The sequence below is a fragment of the Schistocerca americana genome, unplaced genomic scaffold (assembly GCF_021461395.2).
Source record: "Schistocerca americana isolate TAMUIC-IGC-003095 unplaced genomic scaffold, iqSchAmer2.1 HiC_scaffold_550, whole genome shotgun sequence".
In the NCBI taxonomy this organism is placed as follows: Eukaryota; Metazoa; Arthropoda; class Insecta; order Orthoptera; family Acrididae; genus Schistocerca; species Schistocerca americana.
The window spans coordinates 70,001-94,919 of NW_025726292.1; the positions used below are offsets into that span (position 1 = coordinate 70,001).

At 49.0% G+C, this 24,919-nt stretch overlaps 32 non-coding genes across 32 annotated transcripts; all 32 read right to left on the bottom strand.

Moving 5' to 3' along the window:
• Positions 1–119: 119 nt before the first annotated feature.
• Trnaf-gaa lies at positions 120–192 on the bottom strand. The gene has a single exon. It is a non-coding gene; the product is annotated as a tRNA-Phe (tRNA).
• A 580-nt stretch (positions 193–772) lies between these two features.
• Trnas-uga lies at positions 773–854 on the bottom strand. The gene has a single exon. It is a non-coding gene; the product is annotated as a tRNA-Ser (tRNA).
• A 740-nt stretch (positions 855–1,594) lies between these two features.
• Positions 1,595–1,676, bottom strand: Trnas-cga. Its single transcript has one exon. It is a non-coding gene; the product is annotated as a tRNA-Ser (tRNA).
• Positions 1,677–1,814: 138 nt separating this feature from the next.
• On the bottom strand, positions 1,815–1,887 carry Trnak-uuu. The gene has a single exon. It is a non-coding gene; the product is annotated as a tRNA-Lys (tRNA).
• Positions 1,888–2,427: 540 nt separating this feature from the next.
• Positions 2,428–2,500, bottom strand: Trnaf-gaa. Its single transcript has one exon. It is a non-coding gene; the product is annotated as a tRNA-Phe (tRNA).
• Positions 2,501–3,080: 580 nt separating this feature from the next.
• Positions 3,081–3,162, bottom strand: Trnas-uga. Its single transcript has one exon. It is a non-coding gene; the product is annotated as a tRNA-Ser (tRNA).
• A 740-nt stretch (positions 3,163–3,902) lies between these two features.
• Positions 3,903–3,984, bottom strand: Trnas-cga. Its single transcript has one exon. It is a non-coding gene; the product is annotated as a tRNA-Ser (tRNA).
• Positions 3,985–4,122: 138 nt separating this feature from the next.
• Trnak-uuu lies at positions 4,123–4,195 on the bottom strand. The gene has a single exon. It is a non-coding gene; the product is annotated as a tRNA-Lys (tRNA).
• Positions 4,196–4,735: 540 nt separating this feature from the next.
• On the bottom strand, positions 4,736–4,808 carry Trnaf-gaa. The gene has a single exon. It is a non-coding gene; the product is annotated as a tRNA-Phe (tRNA).
• A 580-nt stretch (positions 4,809–5,388) lies between these two features.
• On the bottom strand, positions 5,389–5,470 carry Trnas-uga. The gene has a single exon. It is a non-coding gene; the product is annotated as a tRNA-Ser (tRNA).
• Positions 5,471–6,210: 740 nt separating this feature from the next.
• Positions 6,211–6,292, bottom strand: Trnas-cga. Its single transcript has one exon. It is a non-coding gene; the product is annotated as a tRNA-Ser (tRNA).
• Positions 6,293–6,430: 138 nt separating this feature from the next.
• Trnak-uuu lies at positions 6,431–6,503 on the bottom strand. The gene has a single exon. It is a non-coding gene; the product is annotated as a tRNA-Lys (tRNA).
• Positions 6,504–7,043: 540 nt separating this feature from the next.
• On the bottom strand, positions 7,044–7,116 carry Trnaf-gaa. Its single transcript has one exon. It is a non-coding gene; the product is annotated as a tRNA-Phe (tRNA).
• Positions 7,117–7,696: 580 nt separating this feature from the next.
• Trnas-uga lies at positions 7,697–7,778 on the bottom strand. Its single transcript has one exon. It is a non-coding gene; the product is annotated as a tRNA-Ser (tRNA).
• A 6,986-nt stretch (positions 7,779–14,764) lies between these two features.
• Trnak-uuu lies at positions 14,765–14,837 on the bottom strand. The gene has a single exon. It is a non-coding gene; the product is annotated as a tRNA-Lys (tRNA).
• Positions 14,838–15,377: 540 nt separating this feature from the next.
• Positions 15,378–15,450, bottom strand: Trnaf-gaa. The gene has a single exon. It is a non-coding gene; the product is annotated as a tRNA-Phe (tRNA).
• Positions 15,451–16,030: 580 nt separating this feature from the next.
• Trnas-uga lies at positions 16,031–16,112 on the bottom strand. Its single transcript has one exon. It is a non-coding gene; the product is annotated as a tRNA-Ser (tRNA).
• Positions 16,113–16,852: 740 nt separating this feature from the next.
• Trnas-cga lies at positions 16,853–16,934 on the bottom strand. Its single transcript has one exon. It is a non-coding gene; the product is annotated as a tRNA-Ser (tRNA).
• Positions 16,935–17,072: 138 nt separating this feature from the next.
• Trnak-uuu lies at positions 17,073–17,145 on the bottom strand. The gene has a single exon. It is a non-coding gene; the product is annotated as a tRNA-Lys (tRNA).
• Positions 17,146–17,685: 540 nt separating this feature from the next.
• On the bottom strand, positions 17,686–17,758 carry Trnaf-gaa. Its single transcript has one exon. It is a non-coding gene; the product is annotated as a tRNA-Phe (tRNA).
• Positions 17,759–18,338: 580 nt separating this feature from the next.
• Trnas-uga lies at positions 18,339–18,420 on the bottom strand. Its single transcript has one exon. It is a non-coding gene; the product is annotated as a tRNA-Ser (tRNA).
• A 740-nt stretch (positions 18,421–19,160) lies between these two features.
• On the bottom strand, positions 19,161–19,242 carry Trnas-cga. Its single transcript has one exon. It is a non-coding gene; the product is annotated as a tRNA-Ser (tRNA).
• Positions 19,243–19,380: 138 nt separating this feature from the next.
• On the bottom strand, positions 19,381–19,453 carry Trnak-uuu. The gene has a single exon. It is a non-coding gene; the product is annotated as a tRNA-Lys (tRNA).
• Positions 19,454–19,993: 540 nt separating this feature from the next.
• On the bottom strand, positions 19,994–20,066 carry Trnaf-gaa. The gene has a single exon. It is a non-coding gene; the product is annotated as a tRNA-Phe (tRNA).
• Positions 20,067–20,646: 580 nt separating this feature from the next.
• Positions 20,647–20,728, bottom strand: Trnas-uga. The gene has a single exon. It is a non-coding gene; the product is annotated as a tRNA-Ser (tRNA).
• A 740-nt stretch (positions 20,729–21,468) lies between these two features.
• Trnas-cga lies at positions 21,469–21,550 on the bottom strand. The gene has a single exon. It is a non-coding gene; the product is annotated as a tRNA-Ser (tRNA).
• Positions 21,551–21,688: 138 nt separating this feature from the next.
• On the bottom strand, positions 21,689–21,761 carry Trnak-uuu. The gene has a single exon. It is a non-coding gene; the product is annotated as a tRNA-Lys (tRNA).
• A 540-nt stretch (positions 21,762–22,301) lies between these two features.
• On the bottom strand, positions 22,302–22,374 carry Trnaf-gaa. Its single transcript has one exon. It is a non-coding gene; the product is annotated as a tRNA-Phe (tRNA).
• A 580-nt stretch (positions 22,375–22,954) lies between these two features.
• On the bottom strand, positions 22,955–23,036 carry Trnas-uga. The gene has a single exon. It is a non-coding gene; the product is annotated as a tRNA-Ser (tRNA).
• Positions 23,037–23,776: 740 nt separating this feature from the next.
• On the bottom strand, positions 23,777–23,858 carry Trnas-cga. Its single transcript has one exon. It is a non-coding gene; the product is annotated as a tRNA-Ser (tRNA).
• A 138-nt stretch (positions 23,859–23,996) lies between these two features.
• Trnak-uuu lies at positions 23,997–24,069 on the bottom strand. Its single transcript has one exon. It is a non-coding gene; the product is annotated as a tRNA-Lys (tRNA).
• A 540-nt stretch (positions 24,070–24,609) lies between these two features.
• Trnaf-gaa lies at positions 24,610–24,682 on the bottom strand. The gene has a single exon. It is a non-coding gene; the product is annotated as a tRNA-Phe (tRNA).
• Positions 24,683–24,919: the final 237 nt, after the last annotated feature.

The following is a 24,919-nucleotide window of genomic DNA, read 5'->3' on the forward strand; positions in this document are numbered from 1 at the left end:
TTATGGCATGCACTAGACAACCAGAACAGCTACAGGAGAGAGTCATTTTTGTTGTCAGCGGTAGTTGCATTATCACAAACGCAGAGTAATTCCATTGGCGTCGCATCAAAACGAATCCCTGCCGAAACCCGGGATCGAACCAGGGACCTTTAGATCTTCCGTCTAACGCTCTCCCAACTGAGCTATTTCGGCTGACGTTGAAGGTTCTCATTTGCATGTGTTCATTAACCTCTGCCTCGTTGCCAATTTCACAGTCACCTTCGTCTGATAAGACACAGGGGCGCTGAAAGGCGAGCAGCCGATGCAGTGAAGTTACACACACATTTCTTCTTCTTCCGTCATCGTAACAAGCAAACATGTCGACTCGATTCGTGTAATATTGACTTCGCTGACGCTAGAAAACCCGTGTCATATCGATGCCAGGGGCAACTCGTGTGCGGCGAACGAGACACAAGAAGGAGTGAGTCTCTCCACCGTATGGGAGGCAGTATCTAGCATATACACACGGTAAAACATTCGACTTGCGTTAGCTCACACGTCATCGTCTGCAAGCTAAAATGGACACATCTGCACGGCCCAGTGAGGCGACACTTGTACTAACACCTGGTGGACGCCTGTGAGACGCGGAGATGAGCTGCGGCTTCTGGGCGCGACTGTAGCGCTGCGCCCTGGATCAAATAGCACTGCACATTGCTGGTGACCCACGTGTTTAGTAGTGACGCAACTGCTAGGATGCAGCTGAACGTCCGCCATTTGAGAGCGAGAAAATTTTCGCAGTCGGCAGGACTCGAACCTACGCTCCCAGAGGGAATCTGATTTCAAGTCAGACGCCTTAACCACTCGGCCACGACTGCCGGTGGCGGAAGCGACTCCCGACAACTGTAACCGCCATCTTTAGAAGCAATCTGGTGGCAGAAAACGGCGTGGCCTCACTCTTTCCTGTACGGTTTCCATTAGCCGTTACGAAAGTGTATTAATTTTCGCCCAGTCAGGGACTTGAACACAGGTGTATTAATTTTCGCCCAGACAGGGACTTGAACCCAGGACCCTTTGGTTGAAAACCTAACGCTCTACCGACTCAGCTATGCGGACCCACGCAAGAGCATTATCGTACAGCTGCGTGGTGTGCGAGTGATTCGCATGTCGTAATTACTGGCTTACGGCTCCAATGGCGACTTCACCGACTTCCCACTGACGCACTGCTGACGCTAGTTTTCTGTCGTCTTAAAACGATGGACATACCTCCAAGCAACTGCGAGATCTTAAGAAAAGAAACGCTGCACCACTGCTTTTGCCGCACTCGAGTGATTGAAATTGCGATTCTTAAAAAGAAAATGAGATGTTCGCTCTGTCCATCACTTTCGAGCACATCTGTGTACTCAGGATCTCAGCGACGGCTTTCTGCAGTCCCAGCGTCAGTGTCAGTGTGAGGTGAACCGATAGCCAGAGTAAGCAGCGGTCGTCGCGAAAACTCAGTATTCTTAAAACGGAAATTTTCGTCTTGTTGAGAATGGCGTCACTGGTTTGCACCCGCATTCGCCCACACATGTCACATGTGTGCGAAAATGTTTGCTCCTCTTTACGCAAAATCGCACGCAGCCGGTAGGATTCGAACCTACGCTCCCAGAGGGAATCTGATTTCGAGTCAGACGCCTTAACCACTCGGCCACGACTGCCGTTAGCGCGGTATTCTCCGGACACATGCAACTGCTACCGTTTAAAGCACTGTGGTGTCAGAAAACGGCGTAGCTGCATTATTTTCTGTAGCGTCTCCACCGCTACCAGACGAATCGCTACAAATGTATTAAAATTTCCACCTGGACAGGGACTTGAAACCTGGGCCCTTAGGTTAAAAGCCTAATGCTCTACCGACTGAGCTATCCGGGCTCACACGAGGCTGCAAAACCTCCCACGACGCACAACTATACATTGACTCATGTCCTTTACTGTTGTGCAATCGCTGTATGGGGCCGTTAACAAATAAAACGTCGCCTAAATGCTGTCTACAAACTTATCGCGCTAAGCTCGTAACACACTATCGAAGACTGCTGGTACATGATGCAACAACAAATTGCACCAGTTGTTACGTCTCATACGTTGGAGCAGAGAATTTACGTGTTTTGTCGACACTCACTGGGCAATTGGAAAATTCACAAGCATTTCGAATGCAATGTTTCCCACGCTTTCGCTCATTTCACGGTTCCGTTGAAGACGTTCTTCACCACCTGACACAGAAAAAGGAATGCAGTCGGTAGGATATTTTTAATTCTTTTGCTTCTAGGGGAGTTAGTTGTCTAGTGAGTTCCTCTTATGGCATGCACTAGACAACCAGAACAGCTACAGGAGAGAGTCATTTTTGTTGTCAGCGGTAGTTGCATTATCACAAACGCAGAGTAATTCCATTGGCGTCGCATCAAAACGAATCCCTGCCGAAACCCGGGATCGAACCAGGGACCTTTAGATCTTCAGTCTAACGCTCTCCCAACTGAGCTATTTCGGCTGACGTTGAAGGTTCTCATTTGCATGTGTTCATTAACCTCTGCCTCGTTGCCAATTTCACAGTCACCTTCGTCTGATAAGACACAGGGGCGCTGAAAGGCGAGCAGCCGATGCAGTGAAGTTACACACACATTTCTTCTTCTTCCGTCATCGTAACAAGCAAACATGTCGACTCGATTCGTGTAATATTGACTTCGCTGACGCTAGAAAACCCGTGTCATATCGATGCCAGGGGCAACTCGTGTGCGGAGAACGAGACACAAGAAGGAGTGAGTCTCTCCACCGTATGGGAGGCAGTATCTAGCAGATACACACGGTAAAACATTCGACTTGCGTTAGCTCACACGTCATCGTCTGCAAGCTAAAATGGACACATCTGCACTGCCCAGTGAGGCGACACTTGTACTAACACCTGGTGGACGCCTGTGAGACGCGGAGATGAGCTGCGGCTTCTGGGCGCGACTGTAGTGCTGCGCCCTGGATCAAATAGCACTGCACATTGCTGGTGACCCACGTGTTTAGTAGTGACGCAACTGCTAGGATGCAGCTGAACGTCCGCCATTTGAGAGCGAGAAAATTTTCGCAGTCGGCAGGACTCGAACCTACGCTCCCAGAGGGAATCTGATTTCAAGTCAGACGCCTTAACCACTCGGCCACGACTGCCGGTGGCGGAAGCGACTCCCGACAACTGTAACCGCCATCTTTAGAAGCAATCTGGTGGCAGAAAACGGCGTGGCCTCACTCTTTCCTGTACGGTTTCCATTAGCCGTTACGAAAGTGTATTAATTTTCGCCCAGTCAGGGACTTGAACACAGGTGTATTAATTTTCGCCCAGACAGGGACTTGAACCCAGGACCCTTTGGTTGAAAACCTAACGCTCTACCGACTCAGCTATGCGGACCCACGCAAGAGCATTATCGTACAGCTGCGTGGTGTGCGAGTGATTCGCATGTCGTAATTACTGGTTTACGGCTCCAATGGCGACTTCACCGACTTCCCACTGACGCACTGCTGACGCTAGTTTTCTGTCGTCTTAAAACGATGGACATACCTCCAAGCAACTGCGAGATCTTAAGAAAAGAAACGCTGCACCACTGCTTTTGCCGCACTCGAGTGATTGAAATTGCGATTCTTAAAAAGAAAATGAGATGTTCGCTCTGTCCATCACTTTCGAGCACATCTGTGTACTCAGGATCTCAGCGACGGCTTTCTGCAGTCCCAGCGTCAGTGTCAGTGTGAGGTGAACCGATAGCCAGAGTAAGCAGCGGTCGTCGCGAAAACTCAGTATTCTTAAAACGGAAATTTTCGTCTTGTTGAGAATGGCGTCACTGGTTTGCACCCGCATTCGCCCACACATGTCACATGTGTGCGAAAATGTTTGCTCCTCTTTACGCAAAATCGCACGCAGCCGGTAGGATTCGAACCTACGCTCCCAGAGGGAATCTGATTTCGAGTCAGACGCCTTAACCACTCGGCCACGACTGCCGTTAGCGCGGTATTCTCCGGACACATGCAACTGCTACCGTTTAAAGCACTGTGGTGTCAGAAAACGGCGTAGCTGCATTATTTTCTGTAGCGTCTCCACCGCTACCAGACGAATCGCTACAAATGTATTAAAATTTCCACCTGGACAGGGACTTGAAACCTGGGCCCTTAGGTTAAAAGCCTAATGCTCTACCGACTGAGCTATCCGGGCTCACACGAGGCTGCAAAACCTCCCACGACGCACAACTATACATTGACTCATGTCCTTTACTGTTGTGCAATCGCTGTATGGGGCCGTTAACAAATAAAACGTCGCCTAAATGCTGTCTACAAACTTATCGCGCTAAGCTCGTAACACACTATCGAAGACTGCTGGTACATGATGCAACAACAAATTGCACCAGTTGTTACGTCTCATACGTTGGAGCAGAGAATTTACGTGTTTTGTCGACACTCACTGGGCAATTGGAAAATTCACAAGCATTTCGAATGCAATGTTTCCCACGCTTTCGCTCATTTCACGGTTCCGTTGAAGACGTTCTTCACCACCTGACACAGAAAAAGGAATGCAGTCGGTAGGATATTTTTAATTCTTTTGCTTCTAGGGGAGTTAGTTGTCTAGTGAGTTCCTCTTATGGCATGCACTAGACAACCAGAACAGCTACAGGAGAGAGTCATTTTTGTTGTCAGCGGTAGTTGCATTATCACAAACGCAGAGTAATTCCATTGGCGTCGCATCAAAACGAATCCCTGCCGAAACCCGGGATCGAACCAGGGACCTTTAGATCTTCAGTCTAACGCTCTCCCAACTGAGCTATTTCGGCTGACGTTGAAGGTTCTCATTTGCATGTGTTCATTAACCTCTGCCTCGTTGCCAATTTCACAGTCACCTTCGTCTGATAAGACACAGGGGCGCTGAAAGGCGAGCAGCCGATGCAGTGAAGTTACACACACATTTCTTCTTCTTCCGTCATCGTAACAAGCAAACATGTCGACTCGATTCGTGTAATATTGACTTCGCTGACGCTAGAAAACCCGTGTCATATCGATGCCAGGGGCAACTCGTGTGCGGAGAACGAGACACAAGAAGGAGTGAGTCTCTCCACCGTATGGGAGGCAGTATCTAGCAGATACACACGGTAAAACATTCGACTTGCGTTAGCTCACACGTCATCGTCTGCAAGCTAAAATGGACACATCTGCACTGCCCAGTGAGGCGACACTTGTACTAACACCTGGTGGACGCCTGTGAGACGCGGAGATGAGCTGCGGCTTCTGGGCGCGACTGTAGTGCTGCGCCCTGGATCAAATAGCACTGCACATTGCTGGTGACCCACGTGTTTAGTAGTGACGCAACTGCTAGGATGCAGCTGAACGTCCGCCATTTGAGAGCGAGAAAATTTTCGCAGTCGGCAGGACTCGAACCTACGCTCCCAGAGGGAATCTGATTTCAAGTCAGACGCCTTAACCACTCGGCCACGACTGCCGGTGGCGGAAGCGACTCCCGACAACTGTAACCGCCATCTTTAGAAGCAATCTGGTGGCAGAAAACGGCGTGGCCTCACTCTTTCCTGTACGGTTTCCATTAGCCGTTACGAAAGTGTATTAATTTTCGCCCAGTCAGGGACTTGAACACAGGTGTATTAATTTTCGCCCAGACAGGGACTTGAACCCAGGACCCTTTGGTTGAAAACCTAACGCTCTACCGACTCAGCTATGCGGACCCACGCAAGAGCATTATCGTACAGCTGCGTGGTGTGCGAGTGATTCGCATGTCGTAATTACTGGTTTACGGCTCCAATGGCGACTTCACCGACTTCCCACTGACGCACTGCTGACGCTAGTTTTCTGTCGTCTTAAAACGATGGACATACCTCCAAGCAACTGCGAGATCTTAAGAAAAGAAACGCTGCACCACTGCTTTTGCCGCACTCGAGTGATTGAAATTGCGATTCTTAAAAAGAAAATGAGATGTTCGCTCTGTCCATCACTTTCGAGCACATCTGTGTACTCAGGATCTCAGCGACGGCTTTCTGCAGTCCCAGCGTCAGTGTCAGTGTGAGGTGAACCGATAGCCAGAGTAAGCAGCGGTCGTCGCGAAAACTCAGTATTCTTAAAACGGAAATTTTCGTCTTGTTGAGAATGGCGTCACTGGTTTGCACCCGCATTCGCCCACACATGTCACATGTGTGCGAAAATGTTTGCTCCTCTTTACGCAAAATCGCACGCAGCCGGTAGGATTCGAACCTACGCTCCCAGAGGGAATCTGATTTCGAGTCAGACGCCTTAACCACTCGGCCACGACTGCCGTTAGCGCGGTATTCTCCGGACACATGCAACTGCTACCGTTTAAAGCACTGTGGTGTCAGAAAACGGCGTAGCTGCATTATTTTCTGTAGCGTCTCCACCGCTACCAGACGAATCGCTACAAATGTATTAAAATTTCCACCTGGACAGGGACTTGAAACCTGGGCCCTTAGGTTAAAAGCCTAATGCTCTACCGACTGAGCTATCCGGGCTCACACGAGGCTGCAAAACCTCCCACGACGCACAACTATACATTGACTCATGTCCTTTACTGTTGTGCAATCGCTGTATGGGGCCGTTAACAAATAAAACGTCGCCTAAATGCTGTCTACAAACTTATCGCGCTAAGCTCGTAACACACTATCGAAGACTGCTGGCACATGATGCAACAACAAATTGCACCAGTTGTTACGTCTCATACGTTGGAGCAGAGAATTTACGTGTTTTGTCGACACTCACTGGGCAATTGGAAAATTCACAAGCATTTCGAATGCAATGTTTCCCACGCTTTCGCTCATTTCACGGTTCCGTTGAAGACGTTCTTCACCACCTGACACAGAAAAAGGAATGCAGTCGGTAGGATATTTTTAATTCTTTTGCTTCTAGGGGAGTTAGTTGTCTAGTGAGTTCCTCTTATGGCATGCACTAGACAACCAGAACAGCTACAGGAGAGAGTCATTTTTGTTGTCAGCGGTAGTTGCATTATCACAAACGCAGAGTAATTCCATTGGCGTCGCATCAAAACGAATCCCTGCCGAAACCCGGGATCGAACCAGGGACCTTTAGATCTTCAGTCTAACGCTCTCCCAACTGAGCTATTTCGGCTGACGTTGAAGGTTCTCATTTGCATGTGTTCATTAACCTCTGCCTCGTTGCCAATTTCACAGTCACCTTCGTCTGATAAGACACAGGGGCGCTGAAAGGCGAGCAGCCGATGCAGTGAAGTTACACACACATTTCTTCTTCTTCCGTCATCGTAACAAGCAAACATGTCGACTCGATTCGTGTAATATTGACTTCGCTGACGCTAGAAAACCCGTGTCATATCGATGCCAGGGGCAACTCGTGTGCGGAGAACGAGACACAAGAAGGAGTGAGTCTCTCCACCGTATGGGAGGCAGTATCTAGCAGATACACACGGTAAAACATTCGACTTGCGTTAGCTCACACGTCATCGTCTGCAAGCTAAAATGGACACATCTGCACTGCCCAGTGAGGCGACACTTGTACTAACACCTGGTGGACGCCTGTGAGACGCGGAGATGAGCTGCGGCTTCTGGGCGCGACTGTAGCGCTGCGCCCTGGATCAAATAGCACTGCACATTGCTGGTGACCCACGTGTTTAGTAGTGACGCAACTGCTAGGATGCAGCAGAACGTCCGCCATTTGAGAGCGAGAAAATTTTCGCAGTCGGCAGGACTCGAACCTACGCTCCCAGAGGGAATCTGATTTCAAGTCAGACGCCTTAACCACTCGGCCACGACTGCCGGTGGCGGAAGCGACTCCCGACAACTGTAACCGCTATCTTTAGAAGCAATCTGGTGGCAGAAAACGGCGTGGCCTCACTCTTTCCTGTACGGTTTCCATTAGCCGTTACGAAAGTGTATTAATTTTCGCCCAGTCAGGGACTTGAACACAGGTGTATTAATTTTCGCCCAGACAGGGACTTGAACCCAGGACCCTTTGGTTGAAAACCTAACGCTCTACCGACTCAGCTATGCGGACCCACGCAAGAGCATTATCGTACAGCTGCGTGGTGTGCGAGTGATTCGCATGTCGTAATTACTGGCTTACGGCTCCAATGGCGACTTCACCGACTTCCCACTGACGCACTGCTGACGCTAGTTTTCTGTCGTCTTAAAACGATGGACATACCTTCAAGCAACTGCGAGATCTTAAGAAAAGAAACGCTGCACCACTGCTTTTGCCGCACTCGAGTGATTGAAATTGCGATTCTTAAAAAGAAAATGAGATGTTCGCTCTGTCCATCACTTTCGAGCACATCTGTGTACTCAGGATCTCAGCGACGGCTTTCTGCAGTCCCACCGTCAGTGTCAGTGTGAGGTGAACCGATAGCCAGAGTAAGCAGCGGTCGTCGCGAAAACTCAGTATTCTTAAAACGGAAATTTTCGTCTTGTTGAGAATGGCGTCACTGGTTTGCACCCGCATTCGCCCACACATGTCACATGTGTGCGAAAATGTTTGCTCCTCTTTACGCAAAATCGCACGCAGCCGGTAGGATTTTTTTTTTTTTTTTTTTTTTTTTTTTTTTTTTTTTTTTTTTTTTTTATATATTTTTTTTTATTTTGGCATCCAGAGCAACAGGCAGGCAGAGGCAAAGAGGGCAGGGGTCGAATGTCCCGAGGCCTGGCCACAGTGACTCCCCCAGACCTGTCACTCAGTCGCCTCCTGAGTTAGTGTAGGTTACTGGTTTTGCGTTTTTTTTATTTTTTTTTTATTTTTTTTTATTTATTTATTTATTTATTTTTTTTTTTTTTTTTTTTGCTACTGAAGTTGTTGTATTTGAAAATTTCCTTTTAAATTGTGTTAAATATTTGTTTTTTTTTGTTTTTGATTTATTAATTGCCGACTGGCGTGATAAAGAGTGGGGAGCTTAACATGGTAGCGCATTGGCTGGAGAAAGAGGAAAGAAGTAATGGGAGCCATAAAGGAAACGAAAACATCGCCCCAAAACTATAGAAAGGCAGCGTTTCCCGCTGGAAGAGAGCCACAAGGAGTGCAGTGGGAAAAGGAAAAGAAAACACGAAGAGCTTAGAAGCCCGCAACTCTGCCGGGACATGAAAGTAAGGAATAAACCGGAGAGAAAAAAATGAGCAAACTCTATTTCTCCATAACGGGAAAAAAAAGAATGAAATGGCACATAATTTGGCAACTAAAAACAAAACACCTCTCGTGGAAAGGAATGTGAAAGGAGTGGAAGATATTGAATATGCTGTCTTCACGTAAGAAGCGAGCAAATTAGCAACATGGAATTTTAAAGCAAGCGATCCCCGTAGGAAACAAGAAAGCGAAATACATATTGAAAGAAAGGAAGACTAAACCCTCGAAGGGGAGTAAAAAGCACACTCGAAATAAAACGAAAGTGCGTTCCAATCGCAAAGAAAGGAAAAAGGAAATTCATGAAAACAGTCAAAGGAAAGGAAGAAAGAAAATAATGCTGTATTCCATTATTTGTCATTTCAATGTGGTTCTAGTTTGTTCTTCAGTTTTCTGTTTCTGAGTTCTTTCGTAACGTCAACACGCTATTACTTCTGTTCACATTGCAGGACCATGATCGACGTCGTCATTAAGAGTGGAAAACAGTCGGTGCCCGATTGAAGACTTTCCGAAATTGCTGTTCAATGGGGATTTGCAGAAAGCGCTGAAAGCATCTCTGATATGAGGCTGTCCTCCGGAGCGTTTCATGGCGCTCCCACAGATAAAACAAGTAGTCGACTGGATCAATTATATTCTTGGCAAATATAGCGTAGGTGGTATGCCCTAAAATCCACATTGTAGCATTTCGCTTAGATTGCGGAAAGGGTTTAATGTCGGGGATGACAGCCGTGAGCGGCGAAAAAGACCGCTTGTCAGTCCTGTTAATGAGTGCGAGCATGTCGCAGGAAATAGCCCACACATCTCGTGTGGTTCTGCAAAGAAACCGATGCTCAAGGGTACCCCTTTCGTCACAGTACTCGCACTTAGAGGACGGAATTAGGTGAATAGTCGCCAGTCGGTCGTTGGTGGTCACAGTGCGAGTGATGACCGTATACCACGTGCTTCGCACTTCCGCCGGTAACAACTTGTTGCTGACGTTTTGCCAAACAAGAACCCAGTTGTTGTGGGGACATTGACGGACTAAGTTATTCGGTGGTGACAAACCAATCATCTCACGATACAAAGAGGTGGAAGACCGCGTCCTGCGGTCGCGAGCTAGTGAAACATGATAACTGCGGGACAAGAAAAAATCTCTGAAGACAGCAAGCTTGTAAGGTATCCGCGAGACATCGATCGGTGCACTGTCAGAAAGGGGCTCATGGGCGCGGAAGAGGGCAGCCGTCGTACTGTGGGGGCTGTTCTCGACAATGGTGGCAATTCTGTTGACTAGCAGGGCAGAACATTTCTTTCTGACATCTACGAGACCTAGTCCTCCGCGAGACGGAGGCTGGGTACATGTGGCAAGTTTCACCTTGAAAATATGGCCACGCCACAGCAGCCAGTGTGCAGCTTGGCTGATCGTGCGTGCCAACGGAGGTGGGACGTTGAGCACTTGAGCCACATACCACGCTTTAGCCAAAATGTGAACATTGATCAACTCAACACGCTGTAGAAGATGTAATTTCCGGGTGGCGTGACGAACCATGAGACCCTTGACAGTTGTGGAAATACGGCGCCAGTTATGAGCGGCCATCTTTATGGGGCAAGCAAAGAATTGAATGCCGAGCAACATGTGGGAGGCAGCTATGGTGTACCACGAATCGGCAGCATAGTTGCGACAGGCACCTATTGGGAGTAGCACTGTTTTATGCGGGTTCAGTTCCGCACCGGTAGCCTGGGCAAAAAGACTGAACACAGGTTTAACTAAAGGGATGTCCTTTCCTTGTCGTATAAAGACGCCGACATCGTCGGCGTACGCAATGCACGACGCCCGTACACCCTCTACATCGATCCCACTGACAGTGCGCCCAATTCGGCGGAGGAGGGGGTCAAGAGCGATAACAAAGAGGGACATAGAGAGGGGACATCCTTGCCGCACAGACCGTGCAATCCTAAAGGGAGCCGAAAGGGTGCCATTTATCAGAATGCGAGAAGACGCTCTCGTTAGGACATTATCAAGAGCGGAGACAAAGTTCATATGAAAGCCGATGTGACCTAACAAGGCAAAGAGGTAATCGTGGTTAATCCTATCAAAAGCCTTCCGAAAGTCAATCGAGAGAATCGCCCCTGGAGTCCGTGTGGCAGCAGTGTGAGCCACGACGTCCCTATACGTGCTCACGGCGGCAAGGATACCCCTCCCTGTCACAGCGCACATCTGGAAAGGGCTAATGATTTTTCGCATCACAGTGTGCAGCCTGGTTGCGACGCATTTGCTGAAAAGCTTGTAGTCACTGTTCAACAGCGTGATAGGGCGGAAGTTTTCAACTTTGTCAGCCCCAGCGGTCTTAGGGAGAAGAATGACGATACCCTCTAGGAACTCTGCCGGACACGGAAGGCCACTCAACAATTCATTTGCGACCTTTGTGAGGATAGGTTCTAAGAGATCCCAGAACTCGAGGTAGAATTCTAAAGGAATTCCGTCAGGGCCTGGGGACTTGTTTCGAGCAGACGAACTGAGTGCATCGCTCATGTCCTCCGTCGTGATGGCGGAAAGGAGGGTGTCATTGTCCTCACGTGTAAGCAGGTTCCGCATTTCACCCATGAGGACATGTGCGGCCGCCCTATCGTGGTCGCTACGCTGGAACGCGGCACTAAAATGGGCAAAAATGTACGCACGAATGTCCCTCTCAGTGGTGAGTCGCTCCCCAGTCTCCAGTCTAAGACACCGAATAAATTTAGTAGCACCCCGTCTCCGCTCTCTTTCGATATGGTGAATAGTCGGTGACTCATCAAACGTCCCTACACAGCGGCTTCTAAGTAAGGAGCCCTGAAAATCTTGGGCTTGCAATTTAAAAATTTGAGCTTTCACAGCCTTTAACTGAAGCAGAAATTGCTCATCAACAATATCTGGTAGAGAGACGGCATCTTTTAAAATCTGATAATAAAATTCAGTGGTTCTATGTTTCCACAGCGCAGCTTCGGCGCTAAAACACTTTAAAACAGCACGGATGGACGGTTTGGCCAGGTGAACCCACCAATTGACAACCGAGGCATAGTTAGCCAGCTTTTCGCCGCAGGAAGAGAGCGTATCGTGAATCTGCCGACGCAACGAGGGGGCACGGACATGGGTCACGTTAAACTTCCACACCCGAGATCGACGTAACTGGCGGAGTTGCGGCGCGCGAAGGTCACAAATGAAGGCGCAGTGATCGGAAAAACAAACAGGGGCAACGTCAGCACTGATTAGGTGATCTGCTATGCAGGTCGACACATAGAACCTATCAAGTCTACTAGCCCCATTTCGATAGAAATACGTAAAAACTTGCTGTTGAGGATAGAGAACACGCCACACATCTGCTAACTGGAAGCTTGCAATCAGACGATCAAGGTCAACGCACTTATGAGCCGTAGGAAACTGATCACTGTCCGCGACCACGCAATTAAAATCGCCCCCCAACACGACGGGCAGCGTCGGGCTACCAATCAAGGTGGGTACATCTTCAATGAAAAATCTCGCTCTCGCCCTCTTGAAACTAGTGCCAGACGGAGCGTAAATGTTAACTAGTTGCAGGCCTCCGATAACGCACGAGATCCCCCTGCCGGTCGGTAGTCGTTGGACGCGCGTGGGCTCTTCTGCAGACTTATATAAAATAGCGGTACCACACCGAGCTTCCGGGTCGACATTATAAATGGCGGAATACCCCGTTAAAACATCAAGGCACACAACGCTCACTTCCTGTAGAAAAATAAAAGCAAACCGACAATGTTGGATAAAATTTGCCAAGACTTGCATTTTCTGAGGAGCCGCAATACAGTTGATATTTAACGTGGCTATTTGAACCATGTGGCTACAGGACGCATGGGTGTAGGGCACACAGATAAATTTTTTGAAAGGGAGTCACCGGCAAGTTGCAGGCGCACCGGAGACGGAAAGCAGGGTACCGTGGCAGTTACATGTCTTCATCGTCCGCCCAGGAGAGCGGCGTAGGATTGGTCGTGTCTCCGTCCGACAGACTGCCGCCGGTAGGGTCAGCCGACGCGGTTTTCCTGGACGCGCGAGTCTGCGAATTGCGCTGTTTACGAGATTCCGTGTCAGGACTAATCTTTTTCGAAGGGGGCGAAATTTCCCGGCCGCCGGTACCCTTTCCTAGCATACCCTTAAGTTTCCGACTTTGTTCTCGCACACGTTTTTCTCGTTGCGTGGCAAAGTCAGTATCCTGCAACTTGGTCTTTACGTTCCGTACGGAGGCAACAGAGTGCTGTTCTACATCCATAACCAAGTTCTCCGCGTGAGGCGGAGAAAGGTGCAAGGTATCCGCTGGAGCAGTAATGTTACTGGGGGATGGGTTGGAGTCCGCGACCTTGTCAGGAGTGGCAGTAAGTGCACAATCCCCAGCAGGGATGTCCGACACAACAGGCACTGAAGTAGCAACATCACATGGGGAGGACGTTTGACACTGTAGAACCGTTGAGGCAGGCGCGGTGTCGCAAACGGCGACAGTAATAGCACCTGATTCCGGAATGCTCTGAACACGTTCATTAACAAGTGAAGTCGCGGAAGTCGTCTCCTGCAACGGAGCAGAACGGTTGGTCGGACGACATTCAGTGCTAACGTCAGGGACATTGTCAACAACAGGCGTATGTGGAACAACAGTTACACTAGGAAGAATAGACACACCCGCAACAACCGGTTCACGAGCTAAAGAGTCAGCCGGTGGCGGAGAACCTCTAAGAAGGGCACCTGCGTAACTACCTGAGTTTTCTAGGGGCAACTGCACAGGGCGCCGACGGGGACAAGAATTCCGCATATGTTCAGTAGAATGACAGAGAGAACACGTTGGAGGTTGGCCGGTGTAGGAGACGAAAGCCCTATGGCCGCCTATGATAACGAAGGACGGAATGTGTTTCTTTAAGTCCATCCGCACAGTACGGACGCCATTATCACATTGATAAACATACGCGGACGACCAATAATCTTTAGTGACAGCAAAGATAGTCCCATATAAACTTAATGCACGGCGAATTTCATCCAAGGGCACTTCAAAAGGCAGATGGAAAACCTTCACATTTCGTACACCATAACCGGCATGTAGAACCTGCACGTCACTAATAGTCCCATCAGCATGTTTAAACTTCCGAACCCCGCCATTGACGGCCACCAAACGCTCACATAGTTCACTATCAAGGAGTTTCAAGAACACGGAATTAACAATAAAATCTAAATGAACACCGTCAAGCAAAGCTGGGTCTATTTGCAATTCCGATCGGATCCAATGATGTATTTCAAAAGCCGTGGGACGCGGAAATTCGCGATCAAACAACAACTGAATAGTATTGGACCGGTTGTACGACACCATTTTCCACAATAAATCCTTGAAAAACTTACAAAAAGAGAAGAAACACGCTGAGTATAGACACCAGGCCGCTGCAAACCACGACGACCAACGATGTAAACACAGCTGCTAGCGGAGCTCGCGACGGGCACGTCCGCTCGCCGCAACCACTCGGCCACGACTGCCGTTAGCGCGGTATTCTCCGGACACATGCAACTGCTACCGTTTAAAGCACTGTGGTGTCAGAAAACGGCGTAGCTGCATTATTTTCTGTAGCGTCTCCACCGCTACCAGACGAATCGCTACAAATGTATTAAAATTTCCACCTGGACAGGGACTTGACACCTGGGCCCTTAGGTTAAAAGCCTAATGCTCTACCGACTGAGCTATCCGGGCTCACACGAGGCTGCAAAACCTCCCACGACGCACAACTATACATTGACTCATGTCCTTTACTGTTGTGCAATCGCTGTATGGGGCCGTTAACAAATAAAACGTCGCCTAAATGCTGTCTACAAACTTATCGCGCTAAGCTCGTAACACACTATCGAAGACTGCTGGCACATGATGCAACAACAAATTGCACCAGTTGTTACGTCTCATACGTTGGAGCAGAGAATTTACGTGTTTTGTCGACACTCACTGGGCAATTGGAAAATTCACAAGCATTTCGAATGCAATGTTTCCCACGCTTTCGCTCATTTCACGGTTCCGTTGAAGACGTTCTTCACCACCTGACACAGAAAAAGGAATGCAGTCGGTAGGATATTTTTAATTCTTTTGCTTCTAGGGGAGTTAGTTGTCTAGTGAGTTCCTCTTATGGCATGCACTAGACAACCAGAACAGCTACAGGAGAGAGTCATTTTTGTTGTCAGCGGTAGTTGCATTATCACAAACGCAGAGTAATTCCATTGGCGTCGCATCAAAACGAATCCCTGCCGAAACCCGGGATCGAACCAGGGACCTTTAGATCTTCAGTCTAACGCTCTCCCAACTGAGCTATTTCGGCTGACGTTGAAGGTTCTCATTTGCATGTGTTCATTAACCTCTGCCTCGTTGCCAATTTCACAGTCACCTTCGTCTGATAAGACACAGGGGCGCTGAAAGGCGAGCAGCCGATGCAGTGAAGTTACACACACATTTCTTCTTCTTCCGTCATCGTAACAAGCAAACATGTCGACTCGATTCGTGTAATATTGACTTCGCTGACGCTAGAAAACCCGTGTCATATCGATGCCAGGGGCAACTCGTGTGCGGAGAACGAGACACAAGAAGGAGTGAGTCTCTCCACCGTATGGGAGGCAGTATCTAGCAGATACACACGGTAAAACATTCGACTTGCGTTAGCTCACACGTCATCGTCTGCAAGCTAAAATGGACACATCTGCACTGCCCAGTGAGGCGACACTTGTACTAACACCTGGTGGACGCCTGTGAGACGCGGAGATGAGCTGCGGCTTCTGGGCGCGACTGTAGCGCTGCGCCCTGGATCAAATAGCACTGCACATTGCTGGTGACCCACGTGTTTAGTAGTGACGCAACTGCTAGGATGCAGCTGAACGTCCGCCATTTGAGAGCGAGAAAATTTTCGCAGTCGGCAGGACTCGAACCTACGCTCCCAGAGCGAATCTGATTTCAAGTCAGACGCCTTAACCACTCGGCCACGACTGCCGGTGGCGGAAGCGACTCCCGACAACTGAAACCGCCATCTTTAGAAGCAATCTGGTGGCAGAAAACGGCGTGGCCTCACTCTTTCCTGTACGGTTTCCATTAGCCGTTACGAAAGTGTATTAATTTTCGCCCAGTCAGGGACTTGAACACAGGTGTATTAATTTTCGCCCAGACAGGGACTTGAACCCAGGACCCTTTGGTTGAAAACCTAACGCTCTACCGACTCAGCTATGCGGACCCACGCAAGAGCATTATCGTACAGCTGCGTGGTGTGCGAGTGATTCGCATGTCGTAATTACTGGCTTACGGCTCCAATGGCGACTTCACCGACTTCCCACTGACGCACCGCTGACGCTAGTTTTCTGTCGTCTTAAAACGATGGACATACCTCCAAGCAGCTGCGAGATCTTAAGAAAAGAAACGCTGCACCACTGCTTTTGCCGCACTCGAGTGATTGAAATTGCGATTCTTAAAAAGAAAATGAGATGTTCGCTCTGTCCATCACTTTCGAGCACATCTGTGTACTCACGATCTCAGCGACGGCTTTCTGCAGTCCCAGCGTCAGTGTCAGTGTGAGGTGAACCGATAGCCAGAGTAAGCAGCGGTCGTCGCGAAAACTCAGTATTCTTAAAACGGAAATTTTCGTCTTGTTGAGAATGGCGTCACTGGTTTGCACCCGCATTCGCCCACACATGTCACATGTGTGCGAAAATGTTTGCTCCTCTTTACGCAAAATCGCACGCAGCCGGTAGGATTCGAACCTACGCTCCCAGAGGGAATCTGATTTCGAGTCAGACGCCTTAACCACTCGGCCACGACTGCCGTTAGCGCGGTGTTCTCCGGACACATGCAACTGCTACCGTTTAAAGCACTGTGGTGTCAGAAAACGGCGTAGCTGCATTATTTTCTGTAGCGTCTCCACCGCTACCAGACGAATCGCTACCAAAGTATTAAAATTTCCGCCTGGACAGGGACTTGAAACCTGGGCCCTTAGGTTAAAAGCCTAATGCTCAACCGACTGAGCTATCCGGGCTCACACGAGGCTGCAAAACCTCCCACGACGCACAACTATACATTGACTCATGTCCTTTACTGTTGTGCAATCGCTGTATGGGGCCGTTAACAAATAAAACGTCGCCTAAATGCTGTCTACAAACTTACCGCGCTAAGCTCGTAACACACTATCGAAGACTGCTGGCACATGATGCAACAACAAATTGCACCAGTTGTTACGTCTCATACGTTGGAGCAGAGAATTTACGTGTTTTGTTGACACTCACTGGGCAATTGGAAAATTCACAAGCATTTCGAATGCAATGTTTCCCACGCTTTCGCTCATTTCACGGTTCCGTTGAAGACGTTCTTCACCACCTGACACAGAAAAAGGAATGCAGTCGGTAGGATATTTTTAATTCTTTTGCTTCTAGGGTAGTTAGTTGTCTAGTGAGTTCCTCTTATGGCATGCACTAGACAACCAGAACAGCTACAGGAGAGAGTCATTTTTGTTGTCAGCGGTAGTTGCATTATCACAAACGCAGAGTAATTCCATTGGCGTCGCATCAAAACGAATCCCTGCCGAAACCCGGGATCGAACCAGGGACCTTTAGATCTTCAGTCTAACGCTCTCCCAACTGAGCTATTTCGGCTGACGTTGAAGGTTCTCATTTGCATGTGTTTATTAACCTCTGCCTCGTTGCCAATTTCACAGTCACCTTCGTCTGATAAGACACAGGGGCGCTGAAAGGCGAGCAGCCGATGCAGTGAAGTTACACACACATTTCTTCTTCTTCCGTCATCGTAACAAGCAAACATGTCGACTCGATTCGTGTAATATTGACTTCGCTGACGCTAGAAAACCCGTGTCATATCGATGCCAGGGGCAACTCGTGTGCGGAGAACGAGACACAAGAAGGAGTGAGTCTCTCCACCGTATGGGAGGCAGTATCTAGCAGATACACACGGTAAAACATTCGACTTGCGTTAGCTCACACGTCATCGTCTGCAAGCTAAAATGGACACATCTGCACTGCCCAGTGAGGCGACACTTGTACTAACACCTGGTGGACGCCTGTGAGACGCGGGGATGAGCTGCGGCTTCTGGGCGCGACTGTAGCGCTGCGCCCTGGATCAAATAGCACTGCACATTGCTGGTGACCCACGTGTTTAGTAGTGACGCAACTGCTAGGATGCAGCTAAACGTCCGCCATTTGAGAGCGAGAAAATTTTCGCAGTCGGCAGGACTCGAACCTACGCTCCCAGAGGGAATCTGATTTCAAGTCAGACGCCTTAACCACTCGGCCACGACTGCCGGTGGCGGAAGCGACTCCCGACAACTGTAACCGCCATCTTTAGAAGCAATCTGGTGGCAGAAAACGGCGTGGCCTCACTCTTTCCTGTACGGTTTCCATTAGCCGTTACGAAAGTGTATTAATTTTCGCCCAGTCAGGGACTTGAACACAGGTGTATTAATTTTCGCCCAGACAGGGACTTGAACCCAGGACCCTTTGGTTGAAAACCTAACGCTCTACCGACTCAGCTATGCGGACCCACGCAAGAGCATTATCGTACAGCTGCGTGGTGTGCGAGTGATTCGCATGTCATAATTACTGGCTTACGGCTCCAATGGCGACTTCACCGACTTCCCACTGATGCACCGCTGACGCTACTTTTCTGTCGTCTTAAAACGATGGACATACCTCCAAGCAGCTGCGAGATCTTAAGAAAAGAAACGCTGCACCACTGCTTTTGCCGCACTCGAGTGATTGAAATTGCGATTCTTAAAAAGAAAATGAGATGTTCGCTCTGTCCATCACTTTCGAGCACATCTGTGTACTCACGATCTCAGCGACGGCTTTCTGCAGTCCCAGCGTCAGTGTCAGTGTGAGGTGAACCGATAGCCAGAGTAAGCAGCGGTCGTCGCGAAAACTCAGTATTCTTAAAACGGAAATTTTCGTCTTGTTGAGAATGGCGTCACTGGTTTGCACCCGCATTCGCCCACACATGTCACATGTGTGCGAAAATGTTTGCTCCTCTTTACGCAAAATCGCACGCAGCCGGTAGGATTCGAACCTACGCTCCCAGAGGGAATCTGATTTCGAGTCAGACGCCTTAACCACTCGGCCACGACTGCCGTTAGCGCGGTGTTCTCCGGACACATGCAACTGCTACCGTTTAAAGCACTGTGGTGTCAGAAAACGGCGTAGCTGCATTATTTTCTGTAGCGTCTCCACCGCTACCAGACGAATCGCTACCAAAGTATTAAAATTTCCGCCTGGACAGGGACTTGAAACCTGGGCCCTTAGGTTAAAAGCCTAATGCTCAACCAATTGAGCTATCCGGGCTCACACGAGGCTGCAAAACCTCCCACGACGCACAACTATACATTGACTCATGTCCTTTACTGTTGTGCAATCGCTGTATGGGGCCGTTAACAAATAAAACGTCGCCTAAATGCTGTCTACAAACTTACCGCGCTAAGCTCGTAACACACTATCGAAGACTGCTGGCACATGATGCAACAACAAATTGCACCAGTTGTTACGTCTCATACGTTGGAGCAGAGAATTTACGTGTTTTGTTGACACTCACTGGGCAATTGGAAAATTCACAAGCATTTCGAATGCAATGTTTCCCACGCTTTCGCTCATTTCACGGTTCCGTTGAAGACGTTCTTCACCACCTGACACAGAAAAAGGAATGCAGTCGGTAGGATATTTTTAATTCTTTTGCTTCTAGGGTAGTTAGTTGTCTAGTGAGTTCCTCTTATGGCATGCACTAGACAACCAGAACAGCTACAGGAGAGAGTCATTTTTGTTGTCAGCGGTAGTTGCATTATCACAAACGCAGAGTAATTCCATTGGCGTCGCATCAAAACGAATCCCTGCCGAAACCCGGGATCGAACCAGGGACCTTTAGATCTTCAGTCTAACGCTCTCCCAACTGAGCTATTTCGGCTGACGTTGAAGGTTCTCATTTGCATGTGTTTATTAACCTCTGCCTCGTTGCCAATTTCACAGTCACCTTCGTCTGATAAGACACAGGGGCGCTGAAAGGCGAGCAGCCGATGCAGTGAAGTTACACACACATTTCTTCTTCTTCCGTCATCGTAACAAGCAAACATGTCGACTCGATTCGTGTAATATTGACTTCGCTGACGCTAGAAAACCCGTGCTATATCGATGCCAGGGGCAACTCGTGTGCGGAGAACGAGACACAAGAAGGAGTGAGTCTCTCCACCGTATGAGTGGCAGTATCTAGCAGATACACACGGTAAAACATTCGACTTGCGTTAGCTCACACGTCATCGTCTGCAAGCTAAAATGGACACATCTGCACTGCCCAGTGAGGCGACACTTGTACTAACACCTGGTGGACGCCTGTGAGACGCGGAGATGAGCTGCGGCTTCTGGGGGCGACTGTAGCGCTGCGCCCTGGATCAAATAGCACTGCACATTGCTGGTGACCCACGTGTTTAGTAGTGACGCAACTGCTAGGATGCAGCTGAACGTACGCCATTTGAGAGCGAGAAAATTTTCGCAGTAGGCAGGACTCGAACCTACGCTCCCAGAGGGAATCTGATTTCAAATCAGACGCCTTAACCACTCGGCCACGACTGCCGGTGGCGGAAGCGACTCCCGACAACTGAAACCGCCATCTTTAGAAGCAATCTGGTGGCAGAAAACGGCGTGGCCTCACTCTTTCCTGTACAGTTTCCATTAGCCGTTACGAAAGTGTATTAATTTTCGCCCAGACAGGGACTTGAACACAGGTGTATTAATTTTCGCCCAGACAGGGACTTGAACCCAGGACCCTTTGGTTGAAAACCTAACGCTCTACCGACTCAGCTATGCGGACCCACGCACGAGCATTTTCGTACAGCTGCGTGGTGTGCGAGTGATTCGCATGTCGTAATTACTGGCTTACGGCTCCAATGGCGACTTCACCGACTTCCCACTGACGCACCGCTGACGCTAGTTTTCTGTCGTCTTAAAACGATGGACATACCTCCAAGCAGCTGCGAGATCTTAAGAAAAGAAACGCTGCACCACTGCTTTTGCCGCACTCGAGTGATTGAAATTGCGATTCTTAAAAAGAAAATGAGATGTTCGCTGTGTCCATCACTTTCGAGCACATCTGTGTACTCACGATCTCAGCGACGGCTTTCTGCAGTCCCAGCGTCAGTGTCAGTGTGAGGTGAACCGATAGCCAGAGTAAGCAGCGGTCGTCGCGAAAACTCAGTATTCTTAAAACGGAAATTTTCGTCTTGTTGAGAATGGCGTCACTGGTTTGCACCCGCATTCGCCCACACATGTCACATGTGTGCGAAAATGTTTGCTCCTCTTTACGCAAAATCGCACGCAGCCGGTAGGATTCGAACCTACGCTCCCAGAGGGAATCTGATTTCGAGTCAGACGCCTTAACCACTCGGCCACGACTGCCGTTAGCGCGGTGTTCTCCGGACACATGCAACTGCTACCGTTTAAAGCACTGTGGTGTCAGAAAACGGCGTAGCTGCATTATTTTCTGTAGCGTCTCCACCGCTACCAGACGAATCGCTACCAAAGTATTAAAATTTCCGCCTGGACAGGGACTTGAAACCTGGGCCCTTAGGTTAAAAGCCTAATGCTCTACCGACTGAGCTATCCGGGCTCACATGAGGCTGCAAAACCTCCCACGACGCACAACTATACATTGACTCATGTCCTTTACTGTTGTGCAATCGCTGTATGGGGCCGTTAACAAATAAAACGTCGCCTAAATGCTGTCTACAAACTTATCGCGCTAAGCTCGTAACACACTATCGAAGACTGCTGGCACATGATGCAACAACAAATTGCACCAGTTGTTACGTCTCATACGTTGGAGCAGAGAATTTACGTGTTTTGTCGACACTCAGTGGGCAATTGGAAAATTCACAAGCATTTCGAATGCAATGTTTCCCACGCTTTCGCTCATTTCACGGTTCCGTTGAAGACGTTCTTCACCACCTGACACAGAAAAAGGAATGCAGTCGGTAGGATATTTTTAATTCTTTTGCTTCTAGGGGAGTTAGTTGTCTAGTGAGTTCCTCTTATGGCATGCACTAGACAACCAGAACAGCTACAGGAGAGAGTCATTTTTGTTGTCAGCGGTAGTTGCATTATCACAAACGCAGAGTAATTCCATTGGCGTCGCATCAAAACGAATCCCTGCCGAAACCCGGGATCGAACCAGGGACCTTTACACCTTCAGTCTAACGCTCTCCCAACTGAGCTATTTCGGCTGACGTTGAAGGTTGTCATTTGCATGTGTTCATTAAACTCTGTCTCGTTGCCAATTTCACAGTCACCTTCGTCTGATAAGACACAGGGGCGCTGAAAGGCGAGCAGCCGATGCAGTGAAGTTACACACACATTTCTTCTTCTTCCGTCATCGTAACAAGCAAACATGTCGACTCGATTCGTGTAATATTGACTTCGCTGACGCTAGAAAACCCGTGCTATATCGATGCCAGGGGCAACTCGTGTGCGGAGAACGAGACACAAGAAGGAGTGAGTCTCTCCACCGTATGAGTGGCAGTATCTAGCAGATACACACGGTAAAACATTCGACTTGCGTTAGCTCACACGTCATCGTCTGCAAGCTAAAATGGACACATCTGCACTGCCCAGTGAGGCGACACTTGTACTAACACCTGGTGGACGCCTGTGAGACGCGGAGATGAGCTGCGGCTTCTGGGGGCGACTGTAGCGCTGCGCCCTGGATCAAATAGCACTGCACATTGCTGGTGACCCACGTGTTTAGTAGTGACGCAACTGCTAGGATGCAGCTGAACGTACGCCATTTGAGAGCGAGAAAATTTTCGCAGTAGGCAGGACTCGAACCTACGCTCCCAGAGGGAATCTGATTTCAAATCAGACGCCTTAACCACTCGGCCACGACTGCCGGTGGCGGAAGCGACTCCCGACAACTGAAACCGCCATCTTTAGAAGCAATCTGGTGGCAGAAAACGGCGTGGCCTCACTCTTTCCTGTACAGTTTCCATTAGCCGTTACGAAAGTGTATTAATTTTCGCCCAGACAGGGACTTGAACACAGGTGTATTAATTTTCGCCCAGACAGGGACTTGAACCCAGGACCCTTTGGTTGAAAACCTAACGCTCTACCGACTCAGCTATGCGGACCCACGCACGAGCATTTTCGTACAGCTGCGTGGTGTGCGAGTGATTCGCATGTCGTAATTACTGGCTTACGGCTCCAATGGCGACTTCACCGACTTCCCACTGACGCACCGCTGACGCTAGTTTTCTGTCGTCTTAAAACGATGGACATACCTCCAAGCAGCTGCGAGATCTTAAGAAAAGAAACGCTGCACCACTGCTTTTGCCGCACTCGAGTGATTGAAATTGCGATTCTTAAAAAGAAAATGAGATGTTCGCTGTGTCCATCACTTTCGAGCACATCTGTGTACTCACGATCTCAGCGACGGCTTTCTGCAGTCCCAGCGTCAGTGTCAGTGTGAGGTGAACCGATAGCCAGAGTAAGCAGCGGTCGTCGCGAAAACTCAGTATTCTTAAAACGGAAATTTTCGTCTTGTTGAGAATGGCGTCACTGGTTTGCACCCGCATTCGCCCACACATGTCACATGTGTGCGAAAATGTTTGCTCCTCTTTACGCAAAATCGCACGCAGCCGGTAGGATTCGAACCTACGCTCCCAGAGGGAATCTGATTTCGAGTCAGACGCCTTAACCACTCGGCCACGACTGCCGTTAGCGCGGTGTTCTCCGGACACATGCAACTGCTACCGTTTAAAGCACTGTGGTGTCAGAAAACGGCGTAGCTGCATTATTTTCTGTAGCGTCTCCACCGCTACCAGACGAATCGCTACCAAAGTATTAAAATTTCCGCCTGGACAGGGACTTGAAACCTGGGCCCTTAGGTTAAAAGCCTAATGCTCTACCGACTGAGCTATCCGGGCTCACATGAGGCTGCAAAACCTCCCACGACGCACAACTATACATTGACTCATGTCCTTTACTGTTGTGCAATCGCTGTATGGGGCCGTTAACAAATAAAACGTCGCCTAAATGCTGTCTACAAACTTATCGCGCTAAGCTCGTAACACACTATCGAAGACTGCTGGCACATGATGCAACAACAAATTGCACCAGTTGTTACGTCTCATACGTTGGAGCAGAGAATTTACGTGTTTTGTCGACACTCAGTGGGCAATTGGAAAATTCACAAGCATTTCGAATGCAATGTTTCCCACGCTTTCGCTCATTTCACGGTTCCGTTGAAGACGTTCTTCACCACCTGACACAGAAAAAGGAATGCAGTCGGTAGGATATTTTTAATTCTTTTGCTTCTAGGGGAGTTAGTTGTCTAGTGAGTTCCTCTTATGGCATGCACTAGACAACCAGAACAGCTACAGGAGAGAGTCATTTTTGTTGTCAGCGGTAGTTGCATTATCACAAACGCAGAGTAATTCCATTGGCGTCGCATCAAAACGAATCCCTGCCGAAACCCGGGATCGAACCAGGGACCTTTACACCTTCAGTCTAACGCTCTCCCAACTGAGCTATTTCGGCTGACGTTGAAGGTTGTCATTTGCATGTGTTCATTAAACTCTGTCTCGTTGCCAATTTCACAGTCACCTTCGTCTGATAAGACACAGGGGCGCTGAAAGGCGAGCAGCCGATGCAGTGAAGTTACACACACATTTCTTCTTCTTCCGTCATCGTAACAAGCAAACATGTCGACTCGATTCGTGTAATATTGACTTCGCTGACGCTAGAAAACCCGTGCTATATCGATGCCAGGGGCAA